The 20045-nt window shown below is 31.9% G+C and overlaps 2 protein-coding genes across 3 annotated transcripts in view; one reads left to right on the plus strand and one right to left on the minus strand.

Annotated features, from left to right (window-relative positions):
* The window catches only part of LOC108740212 (N-alpha-acetyltransferase 15, NatA auxiliary subunit), a 39367-nt gene that overhangs the window by 9808 nt on the left and 9514 nt on the right, over window positions 1–20045 (minus strand). The gene's annotated exons all lie outside the window — the stretch shown is intronic.
* LOC112904299 overlaps window positions 1641–20045 on the plus strand; it is a 23560-nt gene continuing 5155 nt past the window's right edge. The window contains exon 1 of the mRNA XM_025973967.1: window positions 1641–2057. The gene's annotated coding sequence lies outside the window, so the exon portion shown is untranslated. The remainder of the gene's footprint in view (window positions 2058–20045) is intronic.

The following is a 20045-nucleotide window of genomic DNA, read 5'->3' on the forward strand; positions in this document are numbered from 1 at the left end:
TTGAACTTGACCTTTAATGAGAGAAAGAGAGGCTGATGCTTTCGAAACGAACCGTTTTCGGTAAAATTCATTTACACTTTTTCTAATAAAACTTGACATTGAAAACGATCGCCACGGGGACCGCTGGAAAGATAAACCCGATAAAAAAAAAAAAAAAACGACGCCTCTTTTTGTATAAGGAAAAAGTGAAAGTCTATAAAGCGAGCTTTGACCATGGCGCTAAACACCGTGGCAACATCCTTATTAATAATGTTAAATGCGATAAAAAAAGAACTACATGGAAGTCGGGTTTTAATCGTGAACTAAATAAACTGTAACAGAATTCTAAACATACTAAAGAACGTATGTCTTAAATGGGCATGTACAAGTCCGTTTTCATTTCCTTTTCACGAATGCTATGTAAATGTTGCCAAATCTAGAGCAACAAGAATTGCGTACCCCTCGGTATAAATTTTATCGCGGTGTGTTGTCTATTCTAAAAGGTTTATGTAATATTTATACACCTACTAGGTTTTACCAGCGGCTTCGCTCGCATTCTTGTCTTAGTGTTAAAGATCATCGACGACCATATAAACCTAATTTTTGTAAGGCACTCTGTCCTTTTCGGTATTCCTGACAAAGTATGTACAAAATTTGATGATAGGTTTTACCCGCGACGATCACATAAAACTAATTTTTTCTGACCCTCGGGAACGGAATATTTTCCTGAATAAAAGTGGTAATACACAAGAGCTTCTGATTTTGTGAATTTTTAAAAATGTTCTTTCGTAGTAGCTGTCCTCATCAAATACTTTTATAGGTGATAACCCTTATACATATATGCACCTACACCCGGAGGAACAAAAAAAAATTAATTTTCTGTGTTGGCTAAAAAGTTATCACGAAATTTGATATTTACATTAGAACTAAGATTAATTGTCCTATCAATCGATTTTATTGCTATTAATTGGAACAATTGATAAACATAATCGATTGCCAAGTTTAATAATTAAAATTGAATGTTAATCTAGAGGATTGGAAAACAATGACGGTGTTGTAGAACACCAAAAGCTCAAACTCTACGCTAAAAGATGACGATGACGAGTCCTTTTGAAAAGTTGGTATCCTGAAATGAAGTTCTTAAATTTTATCTTGGGCAATATTTTTAGACATTGACCGCAATGTCGATAAAACAGACAACAAGATAAAATTTAAGAACCTTATTTGGAGATTTTAAGAATAGAATTCCTTTTCGAGAAAAGTAAGAAACAAATTGGACAAACTAAACGTTCTATTTATGTTAGATTCAAACAGCTTTTGATTAATGAAAATCCCAATGAACATTGCAGTAAAACATATCGTATTATGTTCGCTGGACCATAACCACCTTTAGTCCTTAGCTCTCTTCAGTCCTTGAAGAAGGTAACTTTGTTATCGTTTGACGTTGAGGTCTGAACCTATTACTGTTTTAGCCGCGATTATTAATCGATTAATCGGATAATTTTCTCAGCTAACTTTCGTAAAACCCTGCTTCGTTTAATTTGATACGTTGTCCTTGAGTAACTTAACCGTGGACAATCCCACCAGAGCAAACGACGTCGTTGTTCGTCGTGATTTCTTGGTGGACGCCGTCAACTGAGAGCTAAGAGCATGTTTAGAACACCTCACACCAGTATACAAAATAACTATAGTATTACAGTATAGTAACCTATTACATGCCCTTCTTCTTCGCGAACCGAGTCTCACCACAGTTAACAACGCAACCAGAAGCAACAGTTGGAAAACGAACGTGTTGCCGCGTATACTACATAGAAGAACAACCCTCGACGGAGATGGTCACTGTTAGATCGACCGGGAAAAACAAACGTGGAAAGCCGGAAAAGTGAATGCGCGCACGTGATTTTGTGCTGACTGAAATACGTTTTTTTCATTTTTTTTTTTTTTTAAGTGATTCGAAACTGTTTTGTTAGTGCCAGAAATAATTGCAAAAAAAGGAACAAGACACCTATTGTTATAATTTTCTTCCTTTTTACCCCACTTTATCGGATATCTGCGGAATACCTAACAAACAATTAAAAGTAAGATATGTTTCAATAACGTTAAAGTTTTTGATCCAAGAAATTAAATAATAATAACAATACCAGATTAATAAATAAAACAAAATTTTGTTCTCCTTAGATATTTGGAAGAACTTCTCAAATTTTGCCTGTCATGCACTTACAAAATAAAAGTTTACTAAAAGTCATTATATAATTAAAAATTCGAAATATTGTTTGTAACTGATATGTATTTCCACCTTGAATTCAATGGAGATTGTTGTCAAGTCCAAGATAATAAAAATTAGCTCGCAGCAATTAATAATAACTGTGTACAAACTAATCTTAATTGTGACCTAGTAAAAACCGCATAGCTAATTTATTTAGACATTTCTCCTTTTTCAAATAGTATCTATTTATCCATTTAGAAAGGTGCTTCCAAAAGAAGGTCGAAACAAGGTACCTACATATTTAAAATAAAGATGAAAATATGTCCAATAATAATTTAGGCAGTATACGCAAGTTGTGACAGACAATAACCTTCTAAGTCACTGATCAATAAGAAAAAATCTACATTACAACACTTTACTGTAATTTTCTAATTTTGATTAATTTAACTAAGACAAAAACGGTTTTTAAGAATTAGAAAAATGATACCTTTTCAAAAAAGAATTTAGCTGGGGTCTCAAAAGATACTAGGGTACTTTTTCATGTATTGGCTACAATTTACTTCTTCATAATTTTTTGATTATATTAACACTTAAAAAAACTCAATAATCTACAAGATTGAAGGGTGAAGGTGTATTACATATTTGAACCTCGTTTCTGGCCTCGTGCTTTCCAAGGCTGTGCAAGACACACCGCGATTGCTGCCTGATATTTGCGACAAATATATTACTTGCGTTATGATTCAAATTAGCTACACCTGAAGTAAATAACAAAAGAAAATGATAAATATGCAGCCGGCCTGCCTTCAACTTTCAAATGTTTAATAATAGTAATTATAACTTTCTTATGCGCGACATAAGAAGTTCTTAAAAATCGACGTAACTAACAGTAATCACCCTACACGCGAGAGGCTTTTACATAATTGGTCATTAGGTATTAGCTTATTATTTATCTGTGTGCCAGTTAATATTTTTATGTGATTAAGCCAATTAAGATTACCGACTGATTTATCTGATCCGATTTTGAGTTACTTAACTTGATTTTCCGATCGGTTTTTGATTTATGTTTTTCCAATCTAATATCAATCGTATAATATGTAGTATATTCTAGCTATTCTTGTTGTTGTCAGTAAATAATTGCATTTATAAAAGCGACAATGTGGCAGTGCACGGCATGTAACCTTTAGCTTCGTGACTGTTAAATTTCATGGCAAATGTACTACGTACACCTCAATCCAATCCTATCCTATCTTAACCTATGGTTCGATGAAAAATTATTTCTACGTATACACCTACCTTGACGAACAAAGTTGTTCGGTTCGTTAGTCAGACCTTTTCAATCGATCTTAATTTTTATTGTTACAATAGTACTATGTAGATATTTAATGGTTACTTGTTTCAATTAACAGTTAATTAATGGAAGTATCCGATTCTGATTGTCATTAAATACATAATTACTATTAGAAGTACCTACAGTCTAACAAGGAGCGGGTCAACTTGCCTTAACTAATTTGTTACGGAAAAATTTATGAACCAATTTGTAAATAGTTATTTGAAGAGATGAAGATCCATGTTAAGGTTAATTAACAAATGGCACTACTGTTTCATTAAATTAAAAGTCACGCCGAATTACTAAAAGTAAAAAGCGTGATTGTAGAGCAAAAATGTTATTTAACTCGAATTTTCTTCAACTGGAACATAACTGTAATCGCGTATCGTAGATTCGTCTGATATTTTCGATACGCATGTGACAGGCTCTAGTGAAGGTACAGCTCTAATTTATAACAAGAATTGATTTACGTTTAGTTAGACTTAAATCCACGATACACATCGATCAATCAATACTACAGATTGATTGTTATGACCGACCGATAATGGTTCATTTGAAAAGTAAAACCGAAACCCAACTGATCGATAATGATCATTATTATTGCAAAACTCATCAGAATAATAATAATCGAAAGTAAACACATAACGTATTTAAAACGCGCACACAATGCAGATTAATATTGATCAAATGAATTGCACTGATCCGAAAAAGGAATTCCGTAGCAAAAGAAAGTATGTACCCAAGTACCTCTATATTACATGCTCTGCACTCACAATACGATATGTTATATGACAGACCGACATGATATGATATTACTTGCACAATTTATACCGGTGTACCAACTTGTTCTGGACCATTAACAACAACTATGAATGTATTAAAGAACTATGAACACATAAACCTGATATGTACAATAGTAAAATATCTTTACATCACGTCATATTTTTCAAAAGATATTGCTCGACTTTTAATGACTGCGCATAATAGTTTAGAATATCCCTCGATTCGCCTATCCCCTATAGTGTCTATTAAATTGTATAATAGAAATAAGTGCAGGTCAGTCAATAGAAATATAATATATAATACTAAATAGTTTATGATGTTTAGATGTTTGATAATTAGTAATGTTTACATTCTCCATCCATGTAGCTGCAGAGTTATTGTATTCGATAGACACCTGTGTTGCCAATTTACGCACAGGACCGGCTTTTTGCCCGTAACCACGGTGTTCAACTCATTATGCGATTATGTATTTCATTTAGTTTAAACCCTCTAAATCTGTTACACCCTGTACATAGATTCACATTATTCGTAAAAAATAATAGCGATCAATTTTATTCCTATATCCATATCTATTTTAAACTAATTTTTCATTATTTGTCTGTATTACAGTTGCTATGGTTTTATTACATTGTCGTGTTTAGTGGTTCTTATTGTTTTGTTTACTGTTGAATTGTAAATCTCCACTTTCATTTTGATTAGCAACCGTTTCATTCGAAAGCAAAATAATTAAACCTAAACAGCACCATATATGTAGGTACAGACAAAGCGAGCACGCTTCGATTTAAATTCCTTCTAACGAAGATAATTTTTTCCTTCCGGCACCATGTTGTGCTTTCATGAAAAAGCACGTGCAACAATGAAACTTGGATGGCAATATTTTCAAGCCACTCATCGTCTTAGCGTAGCGGCCAGCCACAGTCCGATGCACTTGACATGACGATGATGATCTAACATTCTATACGCTGATTTGTGTCTACAATTTTCTAATATACATATTTCACTTACGTAGAAAAAAAAAATGGTAAGGGCAGCGATAAATTAAATAAATTTTCTGCAGGATAGAAACGTATGTTTTATGATAATTCTATTAGAACTTCTTGAAAATAATTGTAAGTAAAGTAATAGTGAAATTAGCAATCGTGCTAGGACACATGTGTTCTTTTATAAAATATACAATGAGCCATTTTTGTATTGCCCCATTGTAAAAGTAACTTCGTTTATTTACAATCACTTATTACCGCTAAAAAGACTGTTAAAGTTAAAGTGCCTATATATGAACGCCAAAAAGATTTTACGTGAAAGAGACTTCAACGCTAGGTTAAGAAACGAACCCATAAGAGAACTGGGATTACTGTCGTGATTTTTGGATTTTCACTAAACTGTCTGCCATTTTTTAATGTTTTCTTAGTTTACTTTTAAAATACATTTCAAGTGATTTATCATTTTTATTATAGGAGCTTTAAATAGGTTAAGATTGACAGTTAAAAAATGTCATAAAAATCGAACACGTATGCTATCGAAAGATTATAAATAATGATGTTCCGTGGGAAACGTTAAACATGTCAAAAGGAAATACGTAATAAAGCAATTGGAAAGTTGATTGTCATTCTGTTTTTAAAACAAACGTTCGGTTTCTATCTACTTACATGTATGTTGTCTGCATACGTGTAAGGTTATTCTCCTCTTTTCCGTTTCAAACAAAATGTCTCATAAATCGAGCAGTTAATAACAAATAGAAAGTGGACGACATTGTCCGTAATACAAAGCAATTAATAAGGAATTATTGAAGAAAATCTTATGATATACTGCAAGACATTTTCAACGTTTTGTAATAAAAACCAATTTTGCTAGATATGGAGGAAGAAATAAAAAGGATTATGGATGGTAAGGATTAGACTGATTGGTGATTATAAGATTTTAATAACTAATTAGTTAATTATTTACTTTTATCTCCTCTAACAGCAACGGCAAATATGGTGTGCTTTATAAAAATTTCAAACATTGTATTTTAGGACAAAAGTTTAAAAAAACATGTACATATATTTACGAATTAGTTGCAACGTATTTATAAACCACCAAATCTACTTAATTCGCCACAAAAAACATGTAAATTTAGTCCTTGATAAATTTATACATCGATTGTAAGTACCAAGAAATTGTACAAGCAAATTGATAACTAGACAATTTATTTCTATCATTTTTAATAATTTAGAACCCTAGAGCATTAAAGATCTAAATTAAGATTACATATGCGGTTGTCAATGTATATATAATACATTAAATGGTAATGCCAATCGCTAAAACAAATAAAAGTTGTTTCAAGTAAAAGGCAATACTTATTAAACGGTCATATGTTGTACGTTATTTTCTTTTAATAAGGTCCTGTAAAATTTACGATGCAAAACAAAGCTATAATGTTGTTAAACTCGCGAGAGAGGACGAACAGGTTTTGCAATGTAACAGTACAGTTATCCTAACAGTTTTTTTAAACGAATATTTATTTTAAGTCAGCTGTGACAGCTACGAATTATCTAAAAGCCGCTATAGAAAGAAAGCAGACAGGATGTTCACTTTCAAAACCCAAAAGAAGATTCGCAATTTTAAAAAAGCACATATACTTTTTACTTTTTTAAAAAGTTAATAGATCGAATGTCGTTAACCCTTGACAGGATGCTCAACGATTAGAGAAAGGTGCTGGCAAGTTATCTGAGTAATTTATAAGTTTCGGTAATTATTTTTAATTACTTACTTAATATCACTCGACTTTTTGAAATATTAATTGTAAGTGCAGCGCTTCTTTCAGATCACTAGATTCGTGATATAAAAAAAAAAAAATAAAACAGTAAAATTAAATATTCTGCCACAACGTGTCGCTATGTGTTCTTTCTGTGTTTGCCACAACGCATAATTGGCCTTTTTAGCACAAATTTCGCGATGTGGATGCTTTTCAATGACCACAACGCGTCCTGAGATGTGTTTTCTTTCTTTGAGCCTAACATTAAGTGATCATATTCTATTAGATCAAAGACAGGTGTAACATTATGAAGATAATTAAATTTTATATTAAAATTGCCGTCAATAAAAGTGACCCACAATGTGTAGGTACAATGCATTATAGTGCTGAACGTTGAATTTAAAAGTTAAACAGAGTGTGACCAACAACTAGTATTTATTATGAATGGAAGTCTTGTTAATATTGTAGAAGAAAAAAAGAATTTTAAATTTAAAAATCCTTACGTAAGTCAGCGACGTAGGAGCTGAAAATAATGTGTAGGCATAATAAAAGTTGCTATTTATTAGATGATTTAAATATAAGTATTGTTACAGGTTCATAACCGTGAAGTTATAGAAAATATATTTCTTGGTGATTTATTATGTTCTCTTTTTTGTAATACGATGGAATACCATGGGTGTAATTATATCAGTTTTTTAATTAATAGGCATACGATGAAAGTAAAGAGAGAGAAAATAGGATTATTTGAATTCAACTTATTTACAAATAATATGCATTTAAAAATCACTACCACTGAATATAATAAGTAACAGTTTACAACTCTTACCCTTAAAAATACTAGTTTTACTGATTTCTTTTATGTAATTATTCATACATCTTATCTAGAATCGTTTTAACTTTAAACGCTAATCAAAATTCGTGTCTTGACCCACCGTTGAAGTCTCCTGGACATTACTATATAATGCTTACTCTGCGCATTGTTTATTAAGCAACTTTTAGAGTTATACGTCCTAACCAATTGGCAAAAAGTCGCATGACATTACACACAACATTTGAATACATTTTTTAGTGTATGCTTCGAGTTTTGTACTTCTTATGTTTTCCTATAAATCTAATTTAACTTTCAACATTAATCGAAGTTCGTTTCTTGACCTAACGTTAAAGTCTCCTACAAATTCCTATATAATACTTAACCTCTGCATTTATTATCAAGCAATTTTTAGAGTTATACGTCCTACCAATTGGCAAAAAGTCACATGACATTACACACAACATTTGTATACATTTTCTAGTATATGCTTCGAGTTTTGTACTTCTTATGTTTTCCTATAAATCTAATTTAACTTTCAACATTAATCGAAGTTCGTTTCTTGACCTAACGTTAAAGTCTCCTACAAATTCCTATATAATACTTAACCTCTGCATTTATTATCAAGCAATTTTTAGAGTTATACGTCCTACCAATTGGCAAAAAGTCACATGACATTACACACAACATTTGTATACATTTTCTAGTATATGCTTCGAGTTTTGTACTTCTTATGTTTTCCTATAAATCAAATTTAACTTTCAACATTAATCGAAGTTCGTTTCTTGACCTAACGTTAAAGTCTCCTACACATTCCTATACAATACTCACTCTCCGCATTTTTTATCAAGCAATTTTTATGTCTTATACGTCCTAACAATCGACAAAAAGTCACATAACATTACACACAACAGTTGTTTATATAATTCAGCGTTTTCTTCGCGTTTTCCACGTCTTAGTTTTCTTATAAAACTAACGAAATAAAGTAAAGTCAAACCGCCTCAATTAGACGTTTAATTTAACAATGAGACGTAAATTTAACTCGCGACTTTAATTAAGAGTCACGATTTGCATTAAGAATTTATTACAATAAGTGGAAAATTATTATACGTTAAGTTACGTTCGCGGTGCGCTACGGCTGATGTGAGGATTTCCAACGAGACAAACAACAAACCTACATAAAAAGTGGAATCTGGGAACATTTTGCAAACGTATCAAGCATTTTCTCAAGAAGTTAACACAATAAGACAGATATATTACCTCACAAAAGCGACACGAACAGCTGAGAAAATTTGCACCGATATAAATGCGATAAAGCACGACCTTATCCATCTCATTCGTTTTTCTATCGTATTAATCAACAAAGGAGTGTATTACATTTTTCTGTACGTTTTCAAGTTCATTTACAAATGCTACTTATTCTTATCTTATAATTCGACAAATATCTTTAATTTATAAGGTTTCTCTTATAGGGGTTTAGAAAAAACTAAAATCAAAGGAAGAACTCGCAATTCGGTTGAACGTTTCGCTACTTTGCTGCATATTCTTCAGCAATTATTCGTCCTTTACAACCAGGACTTTTCAAAAGAAATTAAATGAAAAAAATTAAAGAAACTAATGACACCGCAATAAAGTAACGAAACGTTTAACCGAATTTCGAGTTTTTTTTGTTGATTTTGTCAAAATCCCTATGCGAGAAACCTTACAATTTACGTTATTATGAAGAACTATACTATAAGTATAATATATTACATATATAAAATTATTGTTCTTTTATTGTTACGATAACGTAACAACAGCGAGACTTTGGACATTCATGTACAAAAGTCATTACAAGATTTTAGATTCTACTAATTATTATTCGTAAAAATGCGTTAACATTATTATTTCGTAATTTTCTGCATTCGAAATGGTATGAAAACAACACCTACATAATGTGTACATATATAACAGTACACGAAAAAACTGGTCTTGATTTTCACGAATTTGTACTTATAACAGTTAGTACAACTTTTAAAGACGCAGGAAATAGAGTCCTGTTTTCGCAATTCTGCTAATTCCAAGTAATTTACACGTCTTAACCGTGGTCAAGTTAAATGGGACACTTTACTGCTTCTTGACATGTCAATGAGTTAAAAATGGATACAGTTCCGTACAAAGGCGTCATTCAAGCGTTACTTATTTACAATTAAACTCAATTAAGTGTAAAATTAACAGAGCATTCGGCTAATAACGTAAAACTTGCCGATCTAATGCTACAATTACTTAACATCTAGTCACGTTGTTAAGTATCTTTAAAAAGTAGAAAATACGTATAATTATGAAGTAAAAGAGAATTAGGCATTGAAATGAATTAGACGCTGAAAGAGTATACTTTTTAGAAGTTACGAAAAGTTTGTCAGTAATTTATTAATATTGCATCTAAATTAGTTCAATATCTATCTGAATACGATTACGAACTGAAGGTTAATGTTTATGCAAGGTGTAATATACATGCATAATAAACTTAGTTAACCATTTAACAGAATAATTAATCAAGTAATTGAGACTTAAAATGAAAAGGTTATCCAAAATTTAAATCAAACATCAGAAAAACTGTTACCACACTGGTGAGGAATTCTTGAAAGTTTTTAGACGGACCTATTTTCATGAACTGTAATCGTAGTTACTTTAATCAATCCTTCCACTTTCATAGACCATTATTATTGGTTATTATTTAAAATCGACTACTTTAATGTTTTTCTTTGGATAGTACAAGGTCAAAAGCGGCATAACATAATAACAGTGATGATTAACGCTGTGTTTGATTTAATTTATCTGATTAATTAAATATGCACTGGGAAATATCGTGTTATTGTGGAATGCACCGGAGTTACTCTTTATGGATATATGGAAATTAACGAAATTAACAGCCACACCGTGGGTAGATTAATAAATGTTTGTGTAACTCATAAAATTGATACCTACCGGTATAATATTGTACAGATTATACCTAGTTTACAAGAAAATCAGACCAAATAGACCTTGAATACCGAAAAGAATTTTTTATGACAATGACTTAGTTATTATTATAACTTTTGATTCTCTTTTCTTTTTTGGAGTAGGTGCATCAGCTGTTGTCGCCAGACAAATTAATAAATAAAAATAAGAAACACCTCCCTAGATAACGACAAATTTTGTGTTATGTAATACATGGACAATCCCATAATATGTAATTAACAACTAGCCAGTCATCGGATTTTATAAGGTTACCTTGATGTCCGCTCCTTAATCACAATAATAGTCATTTGTTTCAATTCTTTCAATCTTTGTTAAATAGTTCGTGTTTCGCTGTTTTTATTTATTATAACAGAATTGTCCTATTGTACAGTAAATGCAGTAGAATCGCGCATTATGAAAATCGCATTATATTACCGATATACCTATGAAAGCAATTCATTAATCGTAACTAATGTTCAATGCCTTACGCCTTTTCTATAATCAAAATCTACAACTCCTAGGATACAACAATAGAGAACTCTTCCCAAAAGATGTGACAGGTATGTACATAGTGCCCATAATTAAATCGTCGAACGTTGCTAGCAGATTCTACTATATTTATTCAAAAATAACGTAAAAGGTCTGAATAAAACTAGAATGAGAAACGCTTTCTCAAGGAGCTACTGTCTGAAGGTGGTTTTGAATTAACATCTCCGAAACTAATGACAATAACACAGTGAAATTATGGAAAATAGGGATGTAGTGCCACCTCAATTTTTTTGTAGATACGTGTTGTTTTCTCGGATTTGTCGTAGAGGTCATGAAAAAACCATTAAACATTTAATGATCCCGATACATTTATGTATATGTACTCATATGTAACTGCATAATTTCCACATTTTCATAATTTCTAAACCCTTGCACTTATTAATTATGCGATTATTCGTAAATTTCACGCGAAACAACAATCCATGACCGGATTTTTTTGCGAAACAGTGCTAAATTTTAAAATCATTAATTCAGCAGCGGTCAATTTTTACAACTTCATACGCCGTGCCGGGTACTTGGGCCACGCTTCGCTCTTCACTTTCTTTCTATCGCCGTAATAATTAGAGCTTTCGTAATGATATGATGTGCAGTCAGCGAACTTAACAACAAGTTTCGTTCGGCTCGTTCTTCTTCTTTGGAACGTGACGTGTTAAAACGCGTGTTGCTATTCTTCGCGATTGTTGTTAAAAGAAAAGGGAAATTGACTGTGACGGGTGGATGAACATCGGATATTTAGCAAATTAATGACAGGGCAATCAAATAATAATAAGGTGCATGTTCGTTAAATGGAAAGTAATAATTTAAAAACAAAAAAAAATACAAAGAAACGATCAGCTAATGAAACAACGGCGGTTCCTACCGGATGTTATGTTAATTTGATAAAAATTGTAAGGTGGATGTCCTGCCTTAGAACATTTAGGCTAGGGTTGCCACCTTTTCGGGCTTTACATAAAGTATTTCTCGACTAAAAGGTAAAAAAAAGTACTCAGCATAAAAATAAAGTATTTTATTTTTTGTTTTTAAAAAAATCGGTTGTCTATAAAGTCGGTTTACTGACGATAGTCGAACGTGACAACGTCATAAGAAAATACTGATGGAATGGTTTCATTTTTCAAAAGAAAATTTTAATTTTATTCGTTTGATAGATATTTTGTATGGATATAGAGAAGGAGGCAAATGGAAATGTATTATTGTATAGCAGCTGTGCAATATTTCTGATGTTTTTGTTTCTGATGTTTCTGTGCAATATTATTGATGTAAAAATACTCTGAATTTCAAATAATCGCTTACAAAATTATGATGTTTACTTAAGGCCTTAAATAAAGTATTTTTGCGTACTTTATGTGTCTTGTAAATAAGTATAACGTACGCACAGTCGAAATAGAGTACAATACTTTATAATAAAGTACGGGTAGCAAACCCTATTTTAGACCCAGGAGAAAGCCTGAATTGGTCTGGATGAATTAGATTAGTTATTATCGATCATCAAATGGTAGGACACCTTCTCAGGCATGAAGGGCTAGTTAAAGGCCTATAACAACACCATGACGATACTGATGACAAGTTAATCAACGCTTTTAGAGACCATTAAAAGACATTACCTATTAATTAGTAATCAGAATTCATTACTATCGATTACCATTCGTTCTTTATCAAATTTTAATGTTTAAACACGAATTTACACCGAAGCAATTTCATTATCACCGTCTCTGGAAAACATGAACAAAAAAAAACAATAGCCTGGAGTTACTTTGAAAGTACCTTTAGCTGCTGAGGTAACGTTAAAATGGCCACAGGGCTTGTCACGTTCTCAAAGCAGCCGGAAGTCAAGCAAGGTTGCTTGTCGAAATTATTTCACTAGGTACCTATTCGCAAGCGGATTGTCTTACAATAAAGAACGAAAAGAAAAAAAAAATGACATCCGGAAATATAGATCAGTATTATTCAACTCAATTAGATACAATAATGAGTCGAATACATTACCTAAAAAGGTCGCCGTTGTTATACACCATTGCATTCTCGTTATTTGTACCTTTTTCTTGTTGACAAGATCTGTCTGTGTTTCGTATTGCACTTCCGATAATTTCATTAATAAGATCCGCGATTATAATGATTTCTATTTTAGATTTTTTTAAATCAACTATCTACTTATAATTTAATGCAAGCAATTAATGAAATTGATAAAAAAAGATAATACGCTAAACATTTATTTGATCTCTCCACATAAAATACATTCGATTAATTTATATTGAAGTTAGAAATTGAATAAAATTATTGTATTTTAATTTTATTTTGAATCAAATGGTGAAATATGATCAAACTTTGAGAGAAATGTATTAGGGAAAGAAGTCTATACTGCTTCCGAAGTCATTAAAACATGGTAAAAGATTATAATCAGCACTGATCATTATATAACATTCGTAGAATTACATAAAAACATTCTAAAATGCGGTAATAAAAGTGTAACTCGAAGCTAAATAAATATAATGGTTAACCGTTCAAAGTTGTGTTGTTATTAACGTTTCAGTTATTTGGAGTAACGCACTGCCACAAAAATTGGTGTGAAAGTCATATTGGAAATGCTGTCTGTATGCATTCGCTTCAATACAAAAACCTATCATTATAACTAATAATTTGTTTTTAATTTACCTAAGCAAAATCATTGTAATTAATTTTCGATTTATGTTGGTACCTCTCGGCTCCTTTTGAAATCCTAAACAAATTCTCCCATTTGATGTAAACTGATTTTTATTTCTTTCGACAGTTGGTGAAACTATTGAAATTAGTTTTATAAAAACGACTTTTATTGATAAACTAGATACGTCTTCGCCTTATCGAAGCATCTTTAGAATTACAAATTTGAGAAAAATATTTTCATTGACATAAAGTTTGGCCTGATGGTAAAACGTAAAAACTGATAGAAATGTTTCTATAATATTGAGCCAAGCCCATATCATATGAGTATTTATACAGAAACAACAGCGTCGTGTATTTAAATCATTAAATTTTAAAAACCAAGCACTTGAAGTTTATACCTCTAATAAAATGTTTCGCTTCAGTGAAAATCTAATTACGATATAAACAGTAATCGGAAAAGATAAAACTTTTTATCGAATACCTACGGTTTAAAAAGGAAAAGGATATGAATCGATGTGAGAGGACATACATACAATTACATTCCGTTTAGGTAATTTAATCGGCGGCTAATAAAAGAAATGTGATTGGCTAGATACACATCATACTATATTTGAAACCAAAATAACATTTACATAAAATTGCTTTTTAAATTACTTTCATATGTCCTCCTACAGATTTTATTATTTCTTGGTGATGGTTAAGAATACAAAACCAGTAGCGAGTTGGGAACCGAATATAAAGGATACATGCACTCTGTAAGGGTCTAAAGGGCGGCATCATCTTTTGAATGTGATATAAAAAGATGCGAACAAATACATCGATCTTCTTTGCATAAATGCAATTTGAAACTTACAAGGGATGTCACGCTTTTTTCGAAATATTTTGAGAGTTCATTAGTCAAGGATAATTTTCAGAGAAGTAGATAAAATTTGAAGATAGACATGATTGAAAAAATATATCTCACATGTAGGACTCTTCACATGCGGAACCCGGAAGTAGAATTATAACAAAATACATGAACTAATTTACTGAATTGTCGAATCTAAAAGACGCGCACAATTCAATTTGGTTATCTAATATGTAAGAATGTCTACACCACTGTCGAAAAAGTGTTTCAGTAACAAGATATATATTTCGCTTACCTATTTTATGAATGCATTGTAAATTAGCTAATGATAGGAATAAACATGATTTATCATTTATGGGTGAATGGTCTTAATTTTTTACTATCCTATCACAAAAAGTTAAAAATACATTGTTTATGTTTGGAATGCCTGAACTGTGATTTATTAGCCTCTCATGCTGAAGTGTTTGCTAATTATAGCCGGATTTTGTAAGATTTTCGGCTAATTAGGAGAGTTCTACGAACTCATGAAGTTGCTTGCTTAAAAATGTACAATAATTTAGTAGTAAGATTATTAATGTGAATTAAAACTAATATTCCATAAGTGACGCTAAAAATTAAGAGATAATTCGAGATTCGCAGTTCAGCAATTACCGAAACTGTTGTGGATATTTTTTATTTTATTTGCCAAAGACAGTGAAACAAATTCAATTAGTTATTAACATCCTTCCCAGAAAAATTATCTAATTTTTACGCAAAATCTACACGTTGTATGCATATTACAAAATTAATCTTTTCATAGAACGCAAAGCCTTCCGGAAAAAGATTTAAAGCAATGACTAAAACCACAATCCTGGGGAAGAAGAGAAACTATTTTCAGTTTATATGGCTTCTATGTAACCTTTCTCACAGATGAAATACTGAAGCTTTCGAAGTAGGTGAAATTATTGTCACGATAACGTGGCTCGAGGGCTACAAAAACCTTGAAAATGCAACCACGGCACTTCAATTGCCATGCATTTATAATGGAAACTGCACCATATAAATGCATCATGTTCTATCAAAGTCAGTTTTGTGCCTTCGAACGCGCACAACATTTTCTGAACGTAAAAATTAATTAACCGGAATCGATTATTTTCAATGTCAGGTACCGCTGGTTGTTACAATAATTCGAACAAACTCGAAAGATTTTAAGAGTAAATTTTTATATTAAGTTTGTTCAAAACTTTTTTCTAATCTTTTCTTAATTTTTTATTATGGGTAAGCTAGATAGGTATTTAATATATTTTATTATATTTCAATCACGTGTCCACAATCTGTGTGATTAGTTTCATTACTTCTCAGTCACACAAAAATCGTTTAGATAAATACGCGTACCCAAACGGATAAAAAATTATGGTTCCTTGAAATTAATTAAACGCGTTAGATTAAATTTGAATAGTCGTTTGAACACAAACAGTTTTTTTTTATGCAAAAATCGTACTTTACCTTCGTCGCCTTCTTTTTTATCTATAATAAAAAAGGAGGTAGCGATCAATGCATGCAGAATTAATTTGGAGCAGGCACATTGTATAGACAGATAGGTAGGAAATCATGATCGCGAGGGTGTGTACACGTACACGAAAAGCCGTACCAGCGTAAATTATTAATTCCTCGCCATTCACGACAATGGTACCACTTATCGCTAATAGAAAGGCACAAGGCTGGTCCAAATATCTTTTTACGTCTACCTATGAAATTCTTAATATCCCGTACAACTATTCGCATTACCATATGAATACAATATGCACATAAATACTACTATACTTTTCGAAACGGAAAAGAAGCGACTTCAAAACAACTCTAAACAGCAAAATGATTAGATAAAAATATAGACGACAGGCAGATTTAATAACTGAAAACTTCATCATCATAAGGTCGTCAGTCCTAAGACTGGTTGAACACACACTTCTACTCTTTCTTATCCTAAACTAATCTTCGCATTTCCCTATGACTAGAACAACCCATATCCTTAACAATTTGCGAACAGCAATCTAATCTAGCTCTACTTCCACCCCTCCTAACTCCCATTTCTGCCTCCAATATGTCTCTGACTAGACCTTCATGCCTGAGAAGGTGTCATACCAACCTATCTCGCCTATATCTTATTGACTTCCACAGAATCCTCTGTTCTCCTTTTCTTTCTAATATATCGTCATTTCTAACCTTCTCTATCCACGGTATCCTCATCATTCGCCTTTAACCGTCCATGTTTCGCACCCATACAGCACCGCGCTCCAAACATATACCTTTAAAAATTTTTCGAATTTCTGCAAATCTAAGTATACTAATCTTTTGCCCCTGTATATCTATCCCTACAGTTGTACTGCCTGCAAACTTAACAGGTGAAATTGTATCTGCATTAAAGTGGCGGATGAAAGATGAGATAAAAACAAGTCTAATAATTAGCATATAAGTTGGGCACAAAGTCCGAGAAAAGGCCATTGGCTGTATCTTTTTATTAATCATAAAATTGGACGTCTCGTTACAATCAAAATTCGTAATGTAACAGATGTACCTACACGATTTTATTTTCAGTAAACTAATAAATCGAAATAAACTAAACATAAAATTTTTAAACGATACGAGACACTCTTTTTGAGAATCAGTTACTAATTGAAAACTGTTATTTCTCCTACATAAATCTAGGATACTTTGAACGAACAAATCTTACACCTACGATTGTCATAAGTTGTGTAAAAGAAGATAATGAAACCGCCTGATTGGTACATTCAATCGATTTTCATTTAGTCCAACGCATTTACAATAGTAAAAAGATCGATTTCGACCTCGGATAATCTTTCACAATTAGGTGTAGAATATTAATTAATTCAGTAATCGTGATCACTAATTAAAAAGAAAAAAAGAGACGGCGTTAGTTGATTTGACAATTCACAAAAGCTAATGTGTAACAAATCCTTAATAAAAGTATTTTTTATCGTAGATCAAAGTTCGTTAACAAAATTAGTTACAATATGTTTCGAATGTCGGATTGGAAATTTACTTTCAAGCCCAGAAAGTACCAACAAATGACAAGGTTTCCCCTTGACCTGCCGCGACGTTTCTGAATAGTACAGGTCGTTGAAATGCCACACACACAATTATAAATAACAATCGTGATACAATAAAAAAATACGCTAGCAAAATTTCAAAAAAAATGCAAAAAACAAAAGAAGTTATAGGTCATTAGTGATGTCAGTTCACATCATATTTTTTTGAATCCCAACAGCTGATAGAGTAAACAATTTATGGGCTGTAAATAGAATACCAGGGACATGGGTGTGCCACCAATGAAGAAATATTGTGTTCTAATATCATGTGGGAGAGAAAAACGATGCAAGAAAAACGTACAAGGCATTTACTTTTGCACCCACTGATAAAAACAATACCTAACATATCTAAATTAATCCATTTTTTTACTGTCTGTTTTACAAGGACCTAAGCTGTTCTTATTACATGATTTCTATTTCAGGCACATCTTTTTCGATGATCATGATAATTAGGTGTACTTCTTAAACAGTTTCTCATTATAGAGCAAGATCCCAGAAACGCCAGATAGTACTTATTTTCTGAGTAACAAAATGGGTGGGATAGGGTAGTGTTAGTATGTATACTTTGAACGTATGCATATCTGCTGACTTGGACCTTGCAGATACTAAAGGTACTTACAAACATTATTCACTTTTCTTAAAGGCTAAGTACTGATTTTTACATAATGATTCACAGAATATTAGTCAAAATCAACAATCAATATTGCCAGACACTTCCAATCGACGGTAATTTCTGCGAGACTCTACAAAGTTCACAAAAAAATCGTAATTGTACTTAAGTCTGAGTTTTCATTTTTAAATAGGATACTTAAGGAACTATTTCAATATTTTTTGTAAGCAGCCAGACACATTGTAATGGCCAAACATCCCCTAAACAAAATTTAAATGTAGCTGTATTACTTGTACAAAAGTGTACTTAAGTACAATTACGATTCTTGTTGTGAACTTTAAAGCGTCTGGCAGAAATTACCGCCGATTGGGAAGTGTTTGGCAGTATTTATTATTAATTTTGAATAATATTCTGTGAAACATTATGTAAAAATCAGTACTTAGCTTTTAAGAAAAGTGAGTAATGTTTTTAAGTACCTTTAGCACCTGCAGGGTCCAAGTTAGCAGATACGCATACGTTCAAAGTAAATGCTAACACTACTATATCCCACCCATTTTGTTACTCAGAAAAAAAGTAATGTCTGGCGACTCTGGTATCTTGGACTATTATAGTATAACACTGTATTTAGTAGTCATTTCGAATTAAATTGATGGGTGGCATTACCGTGCACGTGGACAAGCACAATGGCAACGCGATTTTGTAAGAGACACTTACATATTTACCTATGTCGTTTTCCCACACTTTTAAAAACGATTCGTTTTTATTTAACTGGGAAACGTTACGATTATCAACCTTGACTCGGATTTTTTTATTTTGCGTTAATGCTATTTTATACATGCTTACATTATATAAATGCTACATGTACACATGTGTACACAGCTTTCACATTATATGCCTGATGTTAAATATGGTATGATGGTATAAAAAGTACCCTCAAGATCAAAACAATATTAAAATGAGTCGCAGGCTTTCACGGCCGATACTCTATGAAAACAGTTGAGTTTCTGGATACTGCAGGACATTGAGCCGCTGACCATGATAAGAAAAGCATTGAAGATGCCATCTGTTATGTATGACGAAACATTTGCACGTAAACAAAGAACCCGGCAACAATATCCAGAATTTCAACCTTTTCATTCAATATTAAAATGCGCGATCACCGACCGAAAATTAACAAGAAGTATCGGACAATGACATGTTTATATCCAAATGAATTAACATTTTAACAATTTTTTACCGAAAGATTAAAGTCAATGATTTTCTATAAAATCAATTATTCTACTATTTTTATTTTATTTATAACCACTATTTACTGTCTCGATTGTGATGGTTTAAAAAAATTGACTTCTAAACAAATTAGCTAATTATTATTTTATTTGACTATAATGGGGAAAACTTTAGCGAACTTGGTCTTTTTCTAAATTTTCCAGACTCAACTAAAACGATCTTTCGTATATTTACTACATTATATTTTAATTTTTAGATGCTACTCAATCATTT

The sequence above is a fragment of the Agrilus planipennis genome, unplaced genomic scaffold, assembly GCF_000699045.2.
Source record: "Agrilus planipennis isolate EAB-ADULT unplaced genomic scaffold, Apla_2.0 scaffold158, whole genome shotgun sequence".
NCBI classification, from domain to species: Eukaryota; Metazoa; Arthropoda; class Insecta; order Coleoptera; family Buprestidae; genus Agrilus; species Agrilus planipennis.